Below are 13,896 nucleotides of genomic sequence, written 5' to 3'. Positions count from 1 at the left end.
TTATTATAGTATTAAGAGAATAACTATTAAATAATTTGTATCTTACATATACATAATTAAAAAATTAATAACTTAATTATAATTTAAAACAATTGAATAATAATTAATGAAAAATAAAGAAAATTTAATAAAATTAAAGAAGTTGTATTTTATAAGTAAAATGCGAATATATATATATATATATGAACATTAAATAAAAAAATTATTATTTTTACATAAAAAATCTTGCTACAAGTAAAAATATTAAAAAAAAAAATTAAAGTTATAATATTAAAATTACGAGATCTATTTTTTGAAAAATAACATGTAATTTTAGCATTTATTGTATTAATAGAAAATGATGAAATTTTGAAATTTTAATTTTTTTATGAAATTTATTTATTTTATATAATAAATTTAGGTAAAGTAATAACTATTTTTGTGAAAAAATTATTTTATAAAAAAATATATCAGATTAACAAAAAAAATTTGCACTTTATAAAAATTTAGTATTTTTAAAATATAATATAATAAAATATTATTTTTAATTAATAATAATATTATATGTTTTCATTATTATTAAAATTAAATAATTTAATTCATTATTAGTGATTTAATATATTTTTTATTATATTAATAATAAAAATATTATATTTATATATTTTTAAAATAACATATTTTCTTATTAGTCTAATATATTTTTCGTAATCTAAAAAAATAAATATTATAAATTATGAGATAAAATATAAAAATTTCATGAAATCTAAATTACTTTTTGAATAAAGAAATTTTATTACATTTGAAAAGAAATAACTATGGAAACTATTATTAATATATGTATAAAAAGAATTAAATAAATATTTTAATTAATTATACTATAAATTAATTAAAATATATTATTATAAAATGTGAAAAATTTATTTAAATTAAATTAAATAAGAGAGAAATTTTAGTTGAAAATTAATTTAATAGTAATAATTTATGTAATTAAAAATTAAATTAAAAAAAATTATAAATTATCCATGCATAGCATGCGCATTATGCTAATATATATATATAGTTCACAAATGATTTTGAAACACATATATAGTGATTAATGTAGGAGCTTTTTTCTTGTGATAATAAGGTAGTTCCAAATATTATGCTATATCTTGTTTCGAATTAATCTTGAGCTTAACTATAGCTTGAGGAAATTAAGGAGCATTAAAAATTGTAATATTGTAAATACTCAACTCAACTCAATTAAGCTTTTATCCCAAAAATTTAGGGTTGGCTATGTGGATTCTCTTTCTCCACTCTAAACGATTTTGGGTTAAATCCTCGGAAATGTGTAATGCTTCTAGGTCATGCTGTACTACTCTCCTCCAAGTCAGTTTAAGTCAATCTCTTCTTTTCTTTCTATCCTCTAACCTAATGTGCTCTACTTGTCTAACTGGAGCCTCCGTATGTCTACACTTCACATAACCAAACCACCTCAATCTCCATTCTCTCAACTTATCCTCAATTGGCACCACTCCTCTCTTTTCTCTAATACTCTTATTACAGACTTTATCTAGTCTAGTATGGCCACTCATCCACCTTAACATTCTCATCTCTGCAACTCTTATCTTAGACACATACGACTCCTTCAGTGCCCAATACTCACTACCATATAACATGGCCGGTTGTATGGCTGTACGGTAAAATTTTCCTTTTAACTTATTAGGAATCTTGCGATCACATAAAAATCTCGTGGCACGTCTCCACTTCAACCATCTGACTTTAATCCTATGACTAATATCCTCCTCACATCTCCCATCTACTTGAAGGATTGAGTTGAGATATTTAAAGTGATTACTTTGGGGCAGTATAACTCCATCTAAACTAACTCCTTCCCTATCATCAGTTTCGCCTTCACTGAACTTGCAATGCATGTATTTTGTCTTCGTTCTACTTAACTTAAAGCCCTTTAATTTTAGAGTACTTCTCCAAAGCTCTAGCTTTCTATTGACTCCTTCTCGCGTCTCATCTATTAGAACTATATTATCCGCAAACATCATGTACTAAGGGATACTCTCTTGTATATATTTTGTCAATTCATCTAAAATTAATGTAAAAATGTAAAGGCAAACAGTTGAACCTTGGTGCAATCCAACTGAGATAGGAAAATCTCTTGTGTCCCCTCCCACTGTGTGCACAATAGTAGTTGCTCCTTCATACATAGCTTTCAACACTTGTATGTATCTAATAGATACCCTCTTTTGTTCTAACACTCTCCACAAGGCATCTCTTGGAATACTATCATAAGCCTTCTCCAAATCGATAAAAATCATGTGTAGATCTTTCTTCACATCTCTATATTTCTCCACTAAGCTTCTAATGAGAAAGATTGCTTCCATAGTTGAACGACCTGGCATGAAGCCAAATTGATTGAGAGAGATAGAAGTGTCATGACATAATCGATGTTCCACAACTCTTTCCACAACTTTATAGTATGGCTCATGAGTTTAATTCTCCTATAGTTTGAGCAACTCTGTATGTCTCCCTTATTTTTAAAAATAGGTACTAAAATACTCCTTCATTCATCAGGCATTTTCTTTGAGTTTAAAATCTTATTAAACAATTTAGTTAACTATGTGTAACGGCCTGGCCCACTAGTGATATTGTCCGCTCTGGGCTGAACCCTCACGGTTTTAAAATGCGTCACTAGGGGTTACGAACCACCAACTTATAAACCCAGCATCTCTCCCGTGTTTTGCCGATGTGGGATTTGCTTAGGGTGTTACAATCCACCCCCCTTATGGGACTCAGCATCCTCGCTGAGGTTTGCCCCACCATCGCTCAAGGTTGCACGCTGAGTGGCTCTGATACCACAAATGTAATGGCTCGGCTCACTAGTGATATTGTCCGCTCTGGGCCAAAGCCCTCACAGTTTTAAAACGCGTTACTAGGGGTTACGAACTATCAACTTATAAGCCCAGCATCTCTCTCGTGTTTTGCCTATGTGGGATTTGCCTAGGGTGTTACACTATGCCACTCCCATATCTCCTAAACACTTTCACACTTCAATTGGTATTCCATCAGGTCCGCAGGCTTTATCCACTTTCATTCTCTTAAGTGCTTTCTTTACTTCTAAAGATCTAATTCTTTTAGTATAATTCACATTCTTTTCTATTACTCTATAGTCTATATTCACGTTATTGCCATTTTGACTATTATTAAAGAGATCATCAAAATAATTTCTCCATCTTTCTTTAATGTACTCATCTTTTACCAATACTTTTCCTTCTTTATCCTTAATGCGCCTAACTTGATTGAGATCTTGACATTTCTTTTCTCTCGTCCTTGCTAATCTGTAAATATCTTTCTTCCCTTATTTAGTTTCAAGTTTCTCATATAACTTTTCAAAGGCTTTCTCTCTTGCTTGACTAACTGCCTTTTTTTGCCTCTTTTTTTGCTATCTTGTACTGTTCATATGCTTTATTATTATCACACTTAGATAATTTCTTATACGATTCCCTCTTTCTCTTCACTGCCTTTTGTACTTCCTCATTCCACCACCATCTCTCTTTTGAGGGTGGTCCATTTCCTCTAGACTCTCAAAGTACTTTTTTAGCTACTTCTCTAATCTTTGATGCCATATGTATCCACATACCATTGGCCTCCACATCTAACTTCTATGCTTCGGACTCGAGAAGCTCATTTTTGAACTTCACTTGCTTGACTCCTTTGAACTCCCACCACTTTGTTCGGGCTACACTATTTTTTCTAACTTTAATTGAATTGTTCCTAAACTTGACATCCAAAATCACTAACCGATATTGACTTGTTAAAGCCTCTCCTGGAATGACCTTGCAATCCTTATATAGGGCTCTATTTATCTTCCTGGTTAAGAAGAAGTCAATTTGGCTTCTATGTTGCCCACTTTTGAAAATCACTAAATGTGACTCTCTTTTTATAAAGTAGGTATTTGCTAGTATTAGGTCATATGCCATAGCAAAATCTAAGATGCTTTTTCCCTCTTCATTTCGGTTGCCAAAACCAAAACCTCCATGAATATTCTCATAACATTGCCTATCACTTCCTACATGTCCATTCAAATCTCCACTGATAAAAACATTCTCTTCATTTGATATGTTTTGCATTAGATCATCCATATCTTCCCAAAAACTTTGTTTACTCTCACTATCTAGTCCTATTTGTGAGGCATAAGCACTAACTATATTTATTGTTTCTCTTTCTAATACTAGCTTTACCAGTATAATTCTATCTTCTATTTTTTTCACAGCTATTACAATATCTTTCAATGTCCTGTTTATGATTATGCCCACTCCATTCTTATTCCTCTCCTTTCTGATAAACTACAGTTTGTACCTTGAATTACTGCAAACCCTTATTTTGTGATGAGTATGGCATTGAGGCTGTGAAAAATTCGATGATGAAAAATTATATGACTGTAAAATATAATTGGAGACATGGAGTTGAATAATTAATTTCGTGGCATGATCTCGAAAAAAAAATAATAAATGTTTTTTTTTTTGAAATTAATTTAATTAAATTTAAATAAAATTTTGTTTTATTTAAAATTAATATGGGTAGTTCTTAAATAGACCTAATTAAGTTTAATTGGGCCCCATGGGCTTAAGAAAGCCTAGTTAGAAATTTTAAATAGGACTTATTTAATTTATTTTCTGAAAATTAAATAAAAAAATTTTTTTTATCCCTCTCCCATACAAACTCTCTCTCCCCCTTGGCCCCACTCTCTTCCTCACTTCCTATTTGTGCCGCCCCCTTTCTCTCTCTTCCTATTAGTTGGAACACCTCACCCATATCCCAATCTGACCCAAATTCTGTAATCTCAGTTGTTTAAGTTATCTAAAACTTATCACCTTAGGACTCCAAACCCTATCACACCTCTCTCCCAAAACTCTATAAATACCCTACTAGGGAAGAAGAAAAGAGAGGAAAGATTCAGAAATATTTAGGGCTATTTAGAGATACCTTAGAGCTATAGAAAATTTAGAGATTTTTAGAAACTCTTTTAGTTCTTTCTTATTTCTTTTCTTTTCTTTTCTTCAAGAAGATTTTCATGCAAGATTTTTTGAAGGTTGGCTTTTATTATTTTCTTTTCAAGATCTATGCCATGTAATATTTAATTTTATGCTCTTTGTCTTTTAATTTATCTTGTATGTTCATTTGGATCATGTAATCATGTTTAATTTGAGGGGATGCACAACTCTGTACATATTCAGTTTTTTGTCTCTCATGTTTTTATTATTTTTTATTATTTCATGAATCTGTAAAAATTTTAGTAAAATTATATTCGTATTCTTCACGATATTTTATTAATTTTAGGCTCAAGAATCACTGAAAAAGCTTATGTATTTTATAAGTTATGACTGTTTGAAATTAGGGTTCCTGCAAAATCTAATTTGCAGTATATCCAATTTGTAAAGCCCATATCTTCCTTATTTCTTAATAATTTTGTATAAATTTGGTGTCTAAAATTAATTTCAGAATATTATGAATATTTTCCAATTGGTTTTGCATTCACATCTATTGTGGTTAATGAGTTATGAATTTTAAAAAAAAGCATTACGATTCTGTCACTTAGAAAAGTTATGCTTTATGTAGACCATTTGGCTAGAGTTTTGTTTGGTTTATAAATTTTATGATCTTGTGTGATGTGTTGACTGTCTTTTAGAAATTTTTCATGATTTTTAGGCATTTCTAACTATTTTTCAAAAATTAAATTTCTTACAACTATCAATCTGCCAAAATCTGAAAAAATTGTATTTTTATGCATGTTCTTATATGTTCTTGAGTTTTAATTAATATTTGATCTATTTTTCTATGTTCTTTTAATTTAAGAGGTGCTATGAAGTGTTTGGATCATGTTAGAAGACTTAGACCATTAGTTAGTTGTAGTTGATTAGAAATTTTAACCCCTTTAGGAGACTAGAGTTAGAATCCAATGTGAATTGTTATTAGTATTTTCTTATTTTTTTTATTTTCTTTAGTTTCTTTATTTTTTTTATTATAAACAAAATTGTTAAGTAGCCCTAAGGTAAGTACCAAAGAGGGCATTTGCGTGGAGCTTACATGGAGCTAAACGGAAGTAAGCCAGGAATATCATTGCCAAACTAGAAGAAAAGAACCTTTTTTAAGGGTTGCTTGCCCCAATGATAACTGCAATTACTAACAAGTAAGTCCTAAATTCCTAGAATAACTATTGGCATGAAATTGTAGTAATAATAGGATTTTTATTTGGTAAATTAAACTAACTTTGTTTTTAATTTAATTGACTTTTGTATGTAATTAATTTAAATAAATACTTTGTAAATTAAAATTAATCTTGTTTGTAAATTAAACTAACCTTAGCATGTAAAATAAATTTACATATTAGAAATCTTTATTAAGTTGTGATTGTTTGAGCCTTATGTGATATTAGAATAAATTACACATGTACATAATTAATTTAGTTTAATTATCCTTAGATTAACTTGGTGAAAAATTAATTAATTAGGTTAAATAGAAACTTAGGGTTATTTCAAATTGAATTTGTTTGTAAATTAAATTCTCAATAATAAATTAATTTTAGTCATCTGGTAAATATCATTTAAATAATTAGCAACCCCATAGATAGGAGTTACTTGTGCATGAAAATTGTTTGTAAATAACAACCCTTTTGTAAATTACTTGCGTGTGTAGGATTAGAATTACATTTTTATGATAAAGTTTAATAAAGGAATAATAAAGAAGACTTCTAGAAACATTAGTAGAGGATTGACACTCAAATTAATGAGGTTAGACCAGGCGTAAGGGGTGTCTAACACCTTCCCCTTACGTATCCGCTATCTCAAACCTAGACATCAGGCTACAGTAATGACGGTTGTGGAAACTCTGCAAGGAGTAAGTTGCCATTCATGACCCTCATAAGAAACACTGAATATGTCCTGGTTATTACTCGAGTGGCGACTCTTGTCTATCTATGCCTTTGTGGCATAAATCTTTAGTACCGTGGTAGTGTTATGAGAAGATGGTACTTACCAATGGTTTAATTCTATTAGGATTGTATGAAGTTCATGTCTAGGAAATGCTGTCTACGAAAGCGGTACTTGAGTGAGACCATTGTGACTCCATCATCTTTTCTGGGCATTACCTGGTGCATTTTATATAATTTTAGTGGATGGTATTTCACCTCACACCTCCACCTTACAATTACCCACTTCCTTACTTTTCTCTCCTACCTATTTAGTCTCTTGAATGCAAGCAATATTCACCCTTCTCCTTTTCAAGGTATCCACAAGCTCCATTAATTTTTTTATAAGTGATCCAACATTCTAAGTACCAACCCTGATTCTCCTCCTATCTTATTCCTTCCTAATTGATTTCCTTCTATGATATCTTCTATTGTTCTCCATGCCTGTCTTGTGTTCTATTCCACTATCTGTTCTACTATCTGTCATATGGACTAACTTCTTTACCCACACTTGCTCATTTAACACTACACCTGAGCTCCGGCATGGCCCGTCACTTTCAGTGAATGCCCTACACCCTTGCATATTTCTCACTACACCTAGGCTCTGATGTAGTGCATCGTAAGTAGAGGACTTCCCAATGTTTATATCATTTGAATCCATATCATGAGATGTGACGAACTGGATAACTGATGAAGAAAAAAAAAAACATAGGCAATAAAGTTCATCACATGTGTATATTGGGCATTTTTAATATTTGGACATTCTTTTCCATTACACTGCCAAAAAATGAAGAAAACAATCAATTAAAACATACAACACATACATTTGTCTAGATATGGAAAGACTAACTTAGTGATAAGTGCATAATTTATTAATTTTACTCCCATCACATTTAGTGTTTCTAGTGTGTTTTTATGCATAATTCAGTTGATTAAAGTATATTATCATTTAGGTATATCTTTTGTTGAAATTAATTATGTTAAATGGAGAAATTTTTAGTATTTGACATCTGCTATATTTTTCAGGTGCTTCTAAAGTTATGGGTCTCCAAATTGAGTGTTGTTTAATCCATTGAAAATCTAAGATAGAACACTACAAATGATAAAGAGGGACCAAAGCCCAAATCAGTCTCCAAGGTTGAGAAAATGAGCTATGGGTCTATTGCAAAAGCCCAGAATTGATGTGTCATGACCAGTTTCAGTATTTATTTTGTATCTGGAGTTCCAGACATCCAAATGAAGCAAGCTTAAGCCCAATTGAACCTTAAGAGCTACCTCTACAACTTCTATGAGGGGCTAGACGAGAGATGAGGCCATTTTAATTGTGAAAAATGGCAATGAAGTCGTTACTATGGACTGGACCGTCTGTCTGAACCAGTCCCGATTTTTGAGCCATAACTTAGGCTGTAGACCTCAGATTTTGTGAATGAGTACCCGTTGGAAAGCTAAGAAATAGGGCTACAACTTTCCTGAAGAGGGCAGAGACAGATTCGGAAAGGAAGTCACTGAAAATTGACCTCGATTTCAGAGACATGAATGCAGGCTGAAAATCTCTCTTTTGAATTTCAAAACTTTTCCTAGTTTGGTTCCTATCTTCGGGATTAGGTTTTTTATTATAAATATGTCTTTAGGCAGCAGCTAAAACACATCCAATTCAGACATTCGTTCTCCATAGAAGACCTTCGTTCTCCATTCTCTTTTTAGATTTCTTCTTTATTTTTCTTTATTTTTCTGTAAGCCACGAACATGAGTGGCTAAGTTTTTAATTTAGTTCAAGAGATTCAAGTTCTTATATATGATTTGTGAGACCAGATTCTTAATTTAATTTATTTCTTTTTGAATATCTATTATTTTTTGATTTAATTATTTTTGATCTATTGAATGATTTGCTAAAAAGGCCTATTAGTTAATTGTTTGATTCGATCAATCACTAATTCATCTTCATAATTCGTAATTATTGTGTAAGATTGAACATGAGTAGCAATTAGGTTTTATTGATTATGATCTAAGTTTTCAATAATAACCTAAGGAAACAATAGGGTGGATTAAATGATTTATGCTTCATAAATTATTGTTCAGCTTAACTACTTCCTTTTCTTAAAGCAGTTATTAATTTGATGAGGATTGCTTAATACCAACTCAGTTAATAATTAGAATCAATAAGAGTGCTGGGCTCAAATTGATGAGTATAAGGAAGTCAGGGGTTTACCTCGCTGTTTAGTAAATCTACGTTAAGTATTCAATAAGATATAATTGTATTTTTTTTTGTCTATGATCGAATCAATGCATTGGAATGAGAAATATCTTGGACTGAAGTTTGTTTAATTTGAGAGTTTCTTATTTAATTTTAGATCTTAATTTTTGATTTCTTTTTTGGATTGTGAATTACACCCCCCTCCCAACCTTTGTTTCTTTTTCCATTACACAAGTGCACAAAATCTAATAATTCAGTCTATAGGGTTCGACCTGGACTTACCACTTATTGCAAAAAAATATTTCACAACTGGTAATTTCAGTTAATTAAATTTCTGGTGGATTCGACAACCATCAAGAATTTTGGCTCTGTTGCCGGGGACTGAAGTTTATTGGATTTCGTGTTTTTAGTGTTTGAATATTCTGTTATAACCTTTTTTTGTGAAGTGTTGCTATTTTCAGATTTTTGGAAAAAAATTACGGTGTTAGTATTCATCGACAGATTTTTGGTTGAATTAGGAGGGCGGCCCATACCTATTTTGAAGGAAATGATGCTATGATCAAGACCAATCAATCCATAGGATTTATTGGCCCCACCCTCTTGAGGGTAAATTCGATTATTTTCTAGGGTTTAGAGGCATTTTTCTGTTTTTACTTTGATTTTTTTTGTTTATGACAAGAACTTCTCAATCTGGTGAGTTGTTCTATGATCCAGAAGTAGAAAAAACAGCTAAACGGTTGAAAAAATTGGCTAAGCAAGCTAGGCAGATTCCGAGTACATCTGAAGGAGTCCAATCTCCAAGGGAGTTAAGTTCGGATTTGGATTTGGATTCAAATTCTAAAAACGAAACCATGGCTGCCAGGACTTTGAAAGAGTTGGCTGCTCTTGATTTAAACCAACAGCCTTTGTGTATTCAATACCCTGCTTTAAATGTTGCTTTTGAGTTAAAATCTGGACTAATCTATTTGTTGCCTAAATTTCATGGTTTTGCAGGTGAGGATCCATATAAGCATCTAAAGAAATTTCATGTTGTGTGTTCCAGCATGAAGCCTCAAGGAGTTTCAGAGGATCAGATTAAGCTTCGGGCTTTCTCTTTCTCACTGGACAGCACAACTAAGGATTAGTTGTATTACCTTCCTTCTGGATCTGTTAACTCATGGAATGGAATGAAACATATATTTTTGGAGAAGTATTTTCCTGCTTCCCGTGTTGCCAACATAAGAAAAGAAATTTATGGCATCCAACAGTACAATGGAGAGAGCTTGTATGAGTACTGGGAGCAATTTAAAAAGTTGTGTGCAAGCTGTCCCCATCATCAAAAGTGAGCAGCTGTTAATTCAGTATTTCTATGAGGGATTTCTACCAATGGACCATAGTATGATAGATGCTGCTAGTGGAGGCGCTTTGGTTGACAAGACACCAGAAGAGGAAAGGAGGCTGATTGCTAACATAATAGCAAATTCTCAGCAGTTTGAAATGAGAATAGATCACATACCTATGAAGGTTAATGAGGTAAGTACATCTAACCTTGAGAAACAAATTTCTGATTTAACTTTTTTGGTGAGGCAGTTGGCTGTAGGGAATATGCAAACTGTTAAGGTATGTGGAATTTGTTCGGGTTCGGGTCATGCTACTGACATGTGTCCTGCGTTACAAGAGGATGAATCAATGCAACATGCTAATGCAGTAGGACATTATTGACAACCACAACGCAGGTATGATCCCTTTTCTAATACTTATAATCCAGGATGGCGAGATCATCCCAATTTGAGTTATGGGAATCAACCGGTGCAAAATCGATACCAGCAACAAAGACCACAAGTGAATCAACCACCACCACCTCCACCTCCACCTCCCTCAAATCAAGATATGTCACTTGATGAAATTGTTAAGGCTTTGGCTAACAATACCCAATAGTTTCAATAGGAGACCAGAAATAGCATTCAAAATATAGAGCGGCAGATTGGTCAGTTAGCTTCATCTGTGAGTAAGCTGGAAGCTCAAGGTTCTGGAAAGCTTCCATCACAAACAGTCATGAATCCTAGAGAAAATGCAAGTACTATATTGTTGCAAAGTGGGAAAGAAGTTGATAATTAGACTCCACATGAGTCAATAAAAAAGAAGAAGCAAGGAGCAACAAAGTCTGAAGTTCCTGAAGTTGAGGTAAATACTGAACCTAAACTGAATAAGGTTAATAATTCTGTTCTTCCTCCATTCCCCTGTAGGTTGGCCATGACGAAGAAAGAAGAACAAGAGAAAGAAATTTTGGAGACTTTTAGGAAGGTAGAGGTTAATATACCTTTACTTGATGCGATCAAACAAATTCCTAGGTATGCCAAATTCCTTAAGGAACTATGCACTTCAAAGTGCAAGCTGAGGAATAATGATGGTTGTTGAATCCACCAGAAATTTAATTAACTAAAATTACCAGTTGTGAAATATTTTTTACAATAAGTGGTAAGTCCAGGTCGAACCCTAGAGACTGAATTATTAAATTTCATGCACTTGTATAATGGAAAAAGAAACAAAGGTTGGGGGGGGGGGGGTGTAATTTGCAATCCAAAGAAGAAATCAAAAATAAAAAATTAAGATCTAAAATTGAATAAAAAACTCTCAAATTAAACAAACTTCAGTCGAAGGTAATTCACATTCCAATGCATTGATTTGATCATAGACAAAAGAAATACAATTATCTCTTATTGAATACTTAACGTAGATTTACCAAACAGCGAGGTAAACCCCTGACTTCCCTATACTCATCAATTCGAGCCCAACACTCTTGTTGACTCTAATTATTAGCTGAATTGGTATTAAGCAATCTTCATCAAATTAATAACTGCTTTAAGAATAGGAAGTAGTTAAGCTGAACAACAATTGATAAAGCATAAATCATTTAATTTACCCTATTATTTTCTTAGGTTATTATCGAAAACTGGGATTATAATCAATAAAACTTAATTGCTACTCATGTTCAATCTTACACAACAATTACGGATTATGAAGATAAACTAGCAATTGATCACATCAAACAATTAACTAATAGGCCTTTTTAGCAAATTATTCAACAGATCAAAAATAATTAAATCAGAAAATAATAGATATTCAAAAAGACATAAATTAAATTAAGAACCTGGTCTCACAAATCAAGCAAAAGAACTTGAATCCCTTGAACTGGATTAAAAACTTAGCTATTCATGTTCATGGCTTACAGAAAAATTAAAGAAGAAAATTAAAGAAATCTAGAATGTGAATAGAGAACGAAAGTCTAATTCTCCCTTTTCGAGAGGCTGCTGAATGTCTTCTATGTCCGCTGCTGGCTTTTCTATTTATAATAAATGGTCTAGGGTTAGGTTTTTTAGAGTCTCTGTCAAAAACTGCAACCAGAGGAAAATCAGGAAATTGATTGTCGACGGATACACGGCCCGTGTATCACTACACAGCCCAGGGCCATGTAACTTACTGGAGCTGAATGGATATGTCTTGCACTGGCACAGAAGGTTACATGGGTCTCCAGGATTTACACGGGTCAAGTTACACGGCCCATGTACTTTGTTTCTTCCTCAGTTCTCTGGATTTCTTCTGGCAGAATGTTACACGGGTCCATGGTTGTGCTTACACGACCCGTGTACTTTTTATTAACAACGCTTCTCAATTCTTCGACCTTTCCAAGTTTCCTTCCATACTTCTATGTTCTGGGACTTCACCAAAACCCTGAAAAATACTGCAAGAGTCAAATTAATGCAAATACTGAAAATTTCTCCATTTAACACAATTATTTCAACAACTCTCTAAACATATGCCTAATAGATAATTATACTTTAATCAACTGAATTAAGCATAAAGATACCCTAGAAACATTAAATGTGATGGAAGTAAAATTAATAAATTATGCACTTATCAAATTTCCCCACACTTATTTCATGCTTGTCTTCAAGCATGACTTAAATTCTCAATCAACTCCACTTAAAAGTTCCTTAACTTCACCCTATCACAACATTCTCTAAAAAAAGATTAAAAGTTTGAAAGAAGAGGCAAGTAAGGTAATAACCATCATAATAAATTCCATCAACACCATACCACTATATCAACAATTCTCCAACACAAAACAAAAGGCTTGAAATCAATTAAGCTCACACAATTAAAGTTCTATAAAATTTTAAATTAATACATACCAAAACACAAGGCTAATTTATCAAGGCATAATAATTATAGCTCTTTGCAAATCTTAGGGGAGATAGAAATACCCTTTTTTTTATATATATTTGAAATTGGTACTTCTCTCTTGTCACAGTTTTTTTTTATTTTATTTCAACCGTCACCTTCAGAAAAGTACCTTTCTCATATCCTAGCTAGCTTTTGGCCTGATAATCGACATGGGGTTCATGAAGACCCCTGGTTAGTTTGCTTAACTAAAATAGCAAAGCAATTTTCAAGTTCAACCTTTTATTTCCCCCAATATATGCATCTACATATTATAAAGTGCCCTAATAGATTAAACAAAGTTCTGAAATATGCATGACACTAGTTTAAAGCACACATAACTAATCATTTCACCATTAAATCAAGCCTAAATGATTTATGCAGAAAAAAAAATTGCTCTATGGTATGGAAAAGAGGGAAAATCTATCATTAAAGTTACTATTATCTTGCCTAAAATCTCAAAAATTCAATCTAAAATAGAAAAGTTATTCAAGGACAAAGCACTTCTCTCTGAGAGTTAATATAGAATTATGAATCAAGCTTATGAGAACGATTTTTTTTT

General features: G+C 32.1%; 1 non-coding gene across 1 annotated transcript; it reads right to left on the bottom strand.

The window, feature by feature from the left end:
- Positions 1-10,348: 10,348 nt before the first annotated feature.
- On the bottom strand, positions 10,349-10,455 carry LOC131172347 (small nucleolar RNA R71). Its single transcript, XR_009142829.1, has one exon. It is a non-coding gene; the product is annotated as a small nucleolar RNA R71 (small nucleolar RNA).
- Positions 10,456-13,896: the final 3,441 nt, after the last annotated feature.

Source organism: Hevea brasiliensis, chromosome 13, assembly GCF_030052815.1.
Source record: "Hevea brasiliensis isolate MT/VB/25A 57/8 chromosome 13, ASM3005281v1, whole genome shotgun sequence".
Lineage (NCBI taxonomy): Eukaryota > Viridiplantae > Streptophyta > Magnoliopsida > Malpighiales > Euphorbiaceae > Hevea > Hevea brasiliensis.
This window is presented reverse-complemented; position numbering and strand designations above follow the sequence as displayed.